This window comes from Balaenoptera musculus, chromosome 4, assembly GCF_009873245.2.
Source record: "Balaenoptera musculus isolate JJ_BM4_2016_0621 chromosome 4, mBalMus1.pri.v3, whole genome shotgun sequence".
NCBI lineage: Eukaryota > Metazoa > Chordata > Mammalia > Artiodactyla > Balaenopteridae > Balaenoptera > Balaenoptera musculus.
Window position 1 is genome coordinate 57,413,685 of NC_045788.1, and position 10,957 is coordinate 57,424,641.

Below are 10,957 nucleotides of genomic sequence, written 5' to 3' on the forward strand. Positions count from 1 at the left end.
TATTAAAAAAAGGAAGGCATATAGATCAAAAAATTCAAACAATTCAAAAATATACAAAATATAAAATGAAAGATCTCTGAAATCTCACTCCTCTAAGGATAACCACAGTTATGCTTTGGTGTTTGTCCTTCCAGATCCCTCCTACTCTGTCTGCTCCTACCTGCTTGTCACTGGCATGCAATTGACATTTCATTCAACTCATTTTTTGGAACATCTGTGTAGAATAAGACTCTACGCTGGGGAAGGATTATGGTGGATGAATCAGAACTAGTTGGCACCCAAGGAACTCATAGAGGAGCTGAAGAAGAATGGAGAAAATGAAAAGTTCTGAAAGGGAGACACCATACTTTGGGAGTTCAGCCGAGAAGGGAGGATTTCCATCAGGGAGGATTGAGACACGCTTCCTGGAGGAAGCTGCAGCTAGGCTGGATTCTGAGATATAGATATGATGTGGACATGTAGAGGCTGGGAAAGGCATTCTAAGAGCAGGGAACAGAATGAGTACAAAAAAGAACATACCTCAAGCAAAACAACGCACAATGAATTTTGCTCAAGACATAGAAAAAGTCTAGGAGAAGTGTGGTGAGAGGTAACCCTCTTAGTCATCATGACTTAGGTTGGACCTACTCCCAAGCCAGGGAGGAGGATAAAAATTTTAAGGCAAGGGAATGAGGCAGTTTTATGGACTGAATTGTGTCCCTGTCCCTCCCCCCCCATCAAATTCATATGTGGAAGCCCCAACCCCCAATATGACCTTTAAGAAAGTAATTAAGGTTAAATGAGGTCACATGAATAAGACTGGTGTCCTTATAAGAAAGACACTAGGAGTGTGCGTGCACAGGGAAAAAGGCCAGGTGAAGACACAGCAAGGAGATGGCCGTCTGCGAGCCAAGGTGGCCTCACCAGAAACCAACTCTGCTGGCACCTTGATCTTGGAATTCCAGCCTCCAGAACTGCGAAAAAAACAGAATTTCTGTTGTTTAAGCCATTCTGTGGTATCCTGCTGAGGAAGCCCTAACAGACTAAAACACAAAGTTTAGCATTTGGTTTAGAACATTTCTTGGTTCTTACTAAAGAACTGACTTTAGGGAATTCCCTGGGAGTCCAGTGGTTAGGACTCTGCACTTCTACTGCAGGGGGCAAGGATTCGATCCCTGGTTGGTGAATTAACATCCCACATGCTGCACAGTGCGGCCAAAAACAAAAAAAACCCACAGATTGCTGGACTCCACCTTCAGAGTCTCTGGTTCTTGAGGCCTGGCAAAGGGCCTAAAAGTTTGCATTTCCAGCAAGTTCCTCAGTGACACTGATGCTACTGGTCCCTACCTTCTGAGAACCAATGATTAGGCTATTTGGTTAAATTAGTGGTTATCTACCGTGTTTCTTCCCTTACACACCTGATTGGTATAACATGAACAATGCCCCAATCCAGGAGTCATGCCCCAGTCCAGGAGTAGGATGGGCAAGGTGCTGATCCCTCATCAGGGAACTAAGATCCCACATGCCGCTCAGAGCAGCCAAAAAAACAAAAGAATTGACTTTAGAATGGTCACATCTTAAAATGATGGAATTGTTCTTACTGCTTTGTGCTTTGCTTCTCCATTTAAACAACTAAGACTGACACCATTGCAGTTTGTTATTTAGTATGACGGCCAGATATTGACTACCCATTCCTATTTACAGTATGCTAAGTTCTATACAAATATTCCAAGGTCACGATCTTAGCACACTGAGTAATTTTAGGTAAAATGGCTTAATAATTTTAAAAAACCCAATAAAATTAACATAGAGGTTAACACAGTGCTTACAATGTAGCAGACACCCTTCTAAGTGCTCTTTGTGTATTGATTCATTTAATCCTCACAACAATCCTGTCAGGCATTTACTATAATTATCCCCATTTCACAGATGAGGAAATCAGGCACAGGAGGTTAACTAACTCATCCCAGGTTTTACAGGTAGGAATTGCAAACTGAGATTGATACAGCTGGAACTGACCTAATTTACCTAGACATTTGTCCATGTGATTAGCATCCTAATAGGAAGTATTACCATTTGACAATGTGTTGAGGATGATTTGTTTATTTTCAGATGCAACTCAAAATTTAAGTAGAATATAGGGACTTCCCTGGTGGTCCAGTGGTTAAGAATCTGCCTTCCAGCACAGGGTACACAGGTTCAATCCCTGGTCAGGGAACTAAGATCGCACATGCAGCGGGGAAACGAAGCCTACGTGCTCTAGAGCACGTGCGCCACGACTGGAGAGAAGCCCGGGCACCGCAACAAAGAGCCCGCATGCCGCAACTAAGCCGCAATGCAGCCAAATAAATAAATAAATAAATAGAACATGAGTTCTGCGATGAAACTAAGTGCTGCGTGTGATGTTGTGCGTCAAGGGCAGGATATGAGTATTTAGCCTCAAACTGAATTCAAGCTTTCTTTGCCCCTCTCCACCCAAGTATCACTGAAGAGAAAACATTACAATCCAATTTGCAGCTTTCTAACCAAACGTTCCTCACAAGATTCTAATGTCTTAACCAAAACTGGGCCCATAATACTGAGGGCTACCCTTTGGAGACTGGAGGGCCTTTCTCTAAAGCTCTGAGTGATCTGCTGATCTCTCCAGACATCTCGATTTCATTCTCTCTAACTCCGCACTGTTTCTACTATGTTTCTTGCAAAAATCCGAACTGTGCCTCTGTGCCGAGACCCTGTCAAGTTATGCTCTAGACTAAGTTTTCGTAGCCTGGGTATATAAATTTTGAAAAACAGAGAACAAAATCTTCCTCTCTCTTTTCTATGTTGAGTAGTTCCTTAGATGATAAAGACATTACAGTGTTGCACATATAGAAGATCTTCAATAAACACTTCTGAGCTATAAAAAAATTATCTTTGGTGCCATTCCCAACAAAAATTTAATTTTATATATGATTGTTACAAATGGATACTGTAGAATGCGTAAGAAGTCTTTGGGGAAAGGAAAGGGGAATTCTGTGAACAATTCTCCATCCCAGAAGATAAGAATGTTGTAAGTTTGTACATCGTTCTGGGAAAAGGGTCTTTAGCAGTTAAAGAGTTAAGCCTGAGTGACGGCAGGCAGCAGCTGGAGGGAGCATTTAGGGTGCCAGGCAGGAAGGGTGGAGTCCAGGACTTGGGCTGGCAGGAAGGGGTAGAGGAGGGGGGAGGGAGAAGAGAGCACGGCGCCTGGAGGGGAGGGTTTTTAGTGGTTCTCAGCCTGGAAGACTTCCTCTCACAATTTGAAGCCAGATGTTGGCCGGGAAATTTCTCCCATTGCTGCAGAAAGGATGAAAAGGTACTGAGTGCAGATAGAGTGATGCCAAAGTTGGGAGATACAGGCCTTGTGCCCAGAATGTATTTGGGACTTCCAGCATTTGAATGGAGCTACCTGAAAGTAGGAATTGAGATGCTTAGACATCTAGAAACACGCTGATTATTATTTAAGAACGCTTTAAGATAGTTCTTAAATAATAATCATAACACCTAACATTTATTTAGCAATTTTTACATGCCAAGAGCTGCATTGAATGTTTTATATTCATTATCCCATTTAATTCTTAAGAACCCTATGAGGAAAGTCTCTGTTTTAGAAAGTATTCCTCAGTGAGGCTTTGCAGGCTACATAGTTTGCCCAAAGTGTAAATTTAAATAGTACAAATTTTTAAAAGTTAGAAACATGATCTCCATACAAATATATAATGTCCAAGATTTGCTTACCTCATTTATGAGGGAAACAGATGGTTCAGAGGGGAGGATAAGAGATTGTACATGTGGGCACACGCTCGCGTGTGTGTGTGTGTGTGTGTGTGTGTGTGTGTGTGTGTGTGTCTCACCATTGGAAGAAAAGAATCCTAGATAAGATTGCAAAGAAAGATAGAGAAGACTGACTAATGTCCTACAGAGCAATACAACCAAAACCTTTAGGGTTCTTTTCCATTGGACATAAATTATTTGTTTATCTCTGTAGGACAAAAATAATTTGCAACTTAACAATCTTCTAGACATTAACATCTACTTTCAAAGACTTGGAACCCTAATCTGTAAAACACAGTAGGTCAAACAAAATTAGATCCCCCAGACAATTGGGTAACCTCAGGTGGATTTATTGGGCAATGTTGTCTACAGCACTATCCAATGAAACTTTCCATGATGATGGAACTGCTTTGCAACTGCACTGTCCAGTAAGGTAGCCACAGGCCACATATGGCTAGTGAGCACTTGAAATGTGATTAGTGTGATTGAGGAACTGAATTTTATTTGATTTAAATTTAAATGGTCACACCTGACTAGTGATTGCTGTATTGGATTGTGTTCGATGACACAGCTCTTTGAGTTGAAAAAGCACAGTCTGCAGAATATGCAGATGGTTCCAGATGCACAGTAAATATTAAGAGGCACTTTCTTGGGTGATACTGACAAAAGTTGTCTATTTTTTAATTGGAGTAGAGTTGATCTACAGTATTCTGTTAGTTTCAGGCGTACAGCATAGTGTTTGTTGTTTTATGTTTTGAAAAGCTCTGCTCCAATCCATGCTCTTCTAGAATCCGCTTTCTAAAAAAAGCAAAGGTGGTATTATCGATCCCATTTAACAGACAGGTAACTGATGGTCAGCTGTTGAAGGCAATACAATTAGTGGTAAAGCTGGGATTTGGACCCAGGTGTGTCTGTTGGAAGGTTGAAATCACAAATGCCTACAGAGGCCAGGTAGGGCAGACAGATGAGTCAAGAGCTTTGGTTATAAAACAAAGCAGCTAGTCTGGATCTGGTTGATTACAGTCCAGAATTGCCAGGTCACATCTTGTAATTTTTTCAGGAAAATCCGTAATTCTGGACTCTCATGTAATATATTCTTGGTTTTAAGACCCTGTATGGACCAAACAAGACAAATTTGCCACCCTGATACAGCCCTCAGGCCACCAGTTTTCAACCCTGGCTAGCACAACAGTGGGAAAGCTTTCCTCTTTGCCCAGCTGCTTCTACAGGGAATTGAGAACGTGGATTTGGTCTTCCCAGTCCTTTCCAGGCAGAGTCAAGGGCTTCTCACAGCAATGACCCTTTCAATATTTGTCACATGTCACTAGATGGTTATTTACATGTTTGTCTTCTCAGCTAGATTGCAAGTCCCTAGAGGAGAGGAACATCTACTCAGCTACCTATCGCCTGCATAACACCTGGCAAATAGAAAGCATTTAATACATGCTAGTTGAACAAGCATGCATAAAAATTAGAAGCTTAAATAAATACAGCAGTTATGGGCCATTTCTTCATTTTCACTTTAAAATTCTATGGCCAAACTTGTTGTGTTGTTGTTGTTACTGTTGTTGTTGTTGTTTTTAAGCCTAGGCTCAGACTTCCACACAAATATTACACACAATAATTCAGAAATTATCTCAAAGTAATAATGGCTACCATCTTTTAATTTTATTTTTATTTATTTTTAACTTTTTTTCCTACCATCTTTTTAAAAGACTGCTATGCATAAGGCTCTTTCTGTACATTATCTTATTTAATTCCCTCCAATAACACAGTGAAGTAAACATTGTCATCTCTATTTTACTGAAGAGAAAACAGATTCAGAGTCATTAGGTAATTTGCCCAAGGTCACACAGCTCTCAACTCTGTTGCTTCCCACTATGAACGCTCTGTGAGCTCTGCTCAGTGACTCCCCCTGTGCATTTTAAATCTGTCTGGAAAAAGTTAACATGTCTAATCCCTTTCCTTTGGTGGGGAGTCTGTGAGTGGAGGAGGAAGGTGAGCCAGGGTGGGTCCCTGAGGCCGGAGCTAGTGGGGCGAGGCTGTCTCAGTGGGTGCAGTCTGCCAGAATTAAGCAAACCAGGCAGCACAGAGCTGGTGTTGGTGAAGACCGGTAGGAGGTCTAAGAATGACACTGCAAGAAGGAGAGCCAGAAAAAAGAACTCAGAGCCTGAGAATCTGTGAGGAATAGGAGCTTAGGGAAGAACAGATTGTGCCTGCATCAGAGGGTCATACTGGTTTTCTTTACATAGTCTCTGAAGGTTGATACTTGGGAAAGTCACAGGAAGGCACAAATTCTGTAACATTCCAGAGCAGTGCCAGACACCAAAGCAGGGACTCAATGACTGATGAACTGTCATAAGGTTGCTTATAAGGGATTCACTAATAGATGTCTCTTACCCTTAAAATTCAAGCAAAACAGAGGCTCAGAAAATTTGAGAAAGCCAACACAACCCAGTGGGTATTTTGAATTGTAGTTTTCTCCTCCCCACCCATTTCCTGCACCAGCAATTTCTTCACCCCATGAAGATGTTACCATTCAGCATCTATTAATCCGTTCATTTGTTTTAAGGATCAAACTAAAATCCATTTGCACATTCACGTGAAATGCTGATCACTCTCAAGGAAGGCATCATGGAGCTGGGGAAGTTCCAAAATAACCCAAGGAGAAAGAATGACCTCCAGGATTTTAGACTTTGAGTCCTGGGCCTCTAGTGGAGACTCAGGAAAGTGGTATGATCCCATCCCATGAAATGAGGAAAGGAGTGGACACAGAATTTTCCATCAAACTTCATAGCAAAAGGGCACATGATTTGAAGCTTGAATCTTACAATTCTAAGGTGCATAAAGAGAGGTATATTATTAAATACAATCTTACACACTTGGTACTAAGTTTATGTAATCTTTTGTCAAGGAGTGGTTCAGGCTGAAAATAGAAATTGTCTCAGAAAAAGGTAAATATATTCGATCATCAAATTCACAATGGGTTGGGGCTTCCCTGGTGGCGCAGTGGTTGAGAATCTGCCTGCCAATGCAGGGGACACGGGTCCGAGCCCCGGTCTGGGAAGATCCCACGTGCCGCGGAGCAAATAGGCCCGTGAGCCACAACTACTGAGCCTGCGCGTCTGGAGCCTGTGCTCCGCAACAAGAGAGGCCACGATAGTGAGAGGCCCGCGCACCGCGATGAAGAGGGGCCCCCGCTTGCTGCAACTAGAGAAAGCCCTCGCACAGAAACGAAGACCCAACACAGCCAAAAATAAATAAATTAATTAATAAAATTAAAAAAAAAAATTCACAATGGGTTATTAAGAGAACCTAAGGGTGTTTGAGGACAGATGTGTTTCTGACTCTCTACAGTTGGCATCCTAGAGGGCAAGCGTGCTCAAGAACAAGAAGTCCCTGTATCTCATATAAAACATTTAAAAATGTTTGTTCAAGCATAAAAATATTTCTGTATCTTGCAAAGGATTTCCTTAGAAAACGACTTTTGTTTAATGGTTTGGACTTCATTTGAAAGGTAAATAAATGAATTTCAATAATGCCAAAAGATACACACTTAAGAGTTTACAACAGTAACTACTTATTTTGAAATGAATGAGCCACCAACAGAAATAGAATATTGAGGTTCATGCCAGAATGCAATTTTCTAATATTAGGTTGACTTCATTTCAAAACAGAAAGAAATTCAGCTTAACTGTGATGAGTTCCACGCGATGCTTTATTTATTGCTGCCAAAATAAAAATATATTTGTCAATGTGTAAAGTTGTAAAACTTACCCTTTTACTGATATAAAACTTAGAATTAGTGTGATGTGACAAACCTATCCCATTAGAAATATATCAATTAACCACGTTGACTGATAACCCCAAGTATTATTTCTTAATTAATTTTCAAAAGCCACATACTTTCCAAGGAAACTGAAATATTCCCTTTTTAAACAGATTCCAATTTTTCCCATGCCTGCCTTTGAGGTAAACTAGGTCTTTCTGTTGACTTTACCAAAAATTATTTTATAAAATACAGCCAGCACCTCCGCACATTTTTTTTCCCAGAAAAAAACCCGTGGCATATATAAAATTATGTTTCGAACAACTCCAGTCATTAAGAGCAGAGCTGCAAAGACAAGGGCAGGTTGGTGGGCGGTAGTGGGGGGAGTGGGAGAGTTCTTTTCTGTACTTTGAAATTTGGTTCTCTGTGAAGTAGAATTTCATCAAACTGAATGTGTTATGAATTTTAAATATATTTGATGCTAAAAGAGAAAAAATAAGTATGCTGTCCTTTCTTGTAGGCCTGTCTTTAGATGTCATTACCCTGGCAACCCTTACAAATGGCAACTGACGTCAAGAAAAGAGGAAAAACACTGCTGAGAGCATACACTCCATGCATTATAGATCATCCCGAGGACTTAGAATTCTCAGGCTCATACAGGCACTAAATGGCTTTAAGATGAGCACAAGCAATCTTCCCTTTTACAAACACTCTTCATAAACTTTTTAAGGACTCGGAGATCTGAAAAGAGCATCTTCGAGTCTTTAATTTAAGCAAAATACAGTTCAACTATTAGCTTAGGTGTTCTGTCTCACAATAACCGCCAAGCCCATTAAAGTGTTTGTCACTAGTAAATCTTAAAAGCAAATGGAAGCTACCCTTTTCTTCTGAAAGTATTTTTCCCCAGATTTCATTATAAAAGAGTTCAGACATAGGAAGTTGAAAGAATTTTACAGTGAATACCCATATACTCATCACCCAGAGTCTTCCATTACCATTTAACTCTACTGGCCTTATCACATACCTGTCTGTCTATCTATTATCTATCTATCTAGCCATCCGTCCATCCATCCATCCATCCATCCCCTTATTCATACTTTAATCCATCTAATTTTTGATGCATTTCCAGCATCGAAATTGTAGACATGAGTGTAGTTCCCCCTAAATACTTCAGCATGCATATCATTAACTATTTGTTTATAGGTTTTCTTTTGATATAACATTTGCAAACAATGAAATGCACAAATCTTAGATGTACTTTCGCTGAGGTTTGAAAAATGCATACAAAGTCCTATCAAGCTATAAAACATTACTATCACCACAGACAGTTCCCACATGCCTCTTCCCATTCAATCCCTGCCCCCACCCACCCTCCATAGGCAACCACACTTCTAATTCCTGAAAGTATTTTTAAGAACCTTGTATTAGGGCTTATTACTTCTAAGAGCTTCCTCCCCTGAACTGTCCCAAGGACCGCATTCATCCTTCAGATTACAAGTGTACATGTTCAGTGACATATAAATTAATGTGGTCAGCATTTACTTTTCCTCTGTTATAGCTTTCCCTCCACTTCAACTGTGTAATCACAATACCCACCCTCCAGGGACGAAAGGCAAAATCAGAACAGGCTGTGTAATTTTCGAGGCTCAGTGCAAAATGAAAATGCAAGGCCCTTGTTCAAAATTAATTAAGAATTACAAGATGGTGACAGCCAAGCAATAAACTAAATACAGGGACCTTCTAAATGCAGGGCCTTTCCAACTACACAGGTTACACACTCATGAAGCTGGCCCCGGTCAAAGTATTGAACAACTATTATGGCGTGGCCCAATTGATCAAATTGTAGCTCAGCCATAGCAGCTGAGATGGGTTGTGGAGTTACTCTTTTAGTAGCTGGATGGTGAGGGGAGGTCCAGGGGACATGGCAAAGGGCCAAGGTAGTTGGCAGCAGAGAGGTACTTGGGGGATTCCAGCAGTGGTTATATAACAATATATACGGATGTATCAGGATTTCAGCCTTGGGGATGGCCCTTCTGGTGTCCTCCGGCTGAAGAAGTCCCTGGCAAGTGAATCTGGTTCACTCTTTCTTAATAGCCCACTGCCCCTAAGTCATGAAGCAGTCTTGTAACCCAAGCTAGACTAACTGGAGATTTTCCCTATGGTTTTTGTATTTGGAGCTGCAGAGTCGGTACCTCCCCACCTCCAGCCTCCTCCACCATACTACATATTGCATTTTTATAAGAGAACCAAGCTAGGGTTTTTCAGGGTTCTGATTACTTTCAGAGTTTAGTGGGACAGGTTTTCTAGATTTATGGTCCATTTTTCTCCAGGGTCTCCACACATATTATTTTTAATAGACTTTACTTTTAGAGCAGTTTTAGTTTCATAGCAAAATTGAGAAGAAAGTACAGAGAGTTCCCATATACCCCCCTTCCCCCCCACATGCATGGTCTCCCCCATTATCAACATCATGAACAAGAGTGGTAAATTTGTTATCATCTATGAACCTACTTGTCACCAAAGGCTGTAGCTTATATTAGGGTTCACTCTTGGTATTTTATATTCCATGACAAATGTGTAATGGCATGTATCCACCATCATAGTATAATACAGACCGGTTTCACTGCCCTAAAAATCCTCCGTGTTCTACCTATTCATCTCTCCCTCTCCGCTCTTCCCTGGCAACCACCGATCCTTTCATTATCTCCATAGTTTAGTCTTTTCCAAAATGTAATATAGTTGCAATCATATAGGATATTGTCACTTCAGATGGGGTTCTTTCACTTAGTGATATGCGTTTAAGGTTCTTCCACATCTTTTCATGGCTTATAGCTCTTTTTTTTTTTTTTTAGTGCTGAAGAATATTCCATTGTCCAGATGTGCCACAGTGTATTTACCCATTTACCTAATGAAGGACATCTTAGTTGCGTCCAAGTTTTGGCAATTATGAATAAAGCTGCAATGAACACCTGTGAACAAGTTTTGCGTGGACGTAAATTTCAACTCATTTGGGTAAATACTAAGGAGCACAATTGCTGCATCATATGGTAAGACTGTTTAATTTTACAAGAAACTGCCAAACCATCTCTGGAAGTTGGCTGTACCATTTTGCATTCCCACCAGCAATGAATGATAGTGCCTCTTACTCCACATCCCTGCTAGTATTTGGTGTTGTCAGTGTTTTGGATTTTGTCCATTCTAATGGATGTGTAGTGATATCTCATTTTAATGTCCAATTCCCTAACGATCTATGATGTTGAGCATCCATCTTTTCCTATGCTTATTTGCCATCTGCATATCCTTTCTTTTTTACTGAAAACTTTTTATTGGCTTCTGTTTTAATTAAATTTTTTTCATTGATATATATTTGACATTTCATATTAAATTAGTTTCAGGTGTACTTTATTGGCCTTTGGA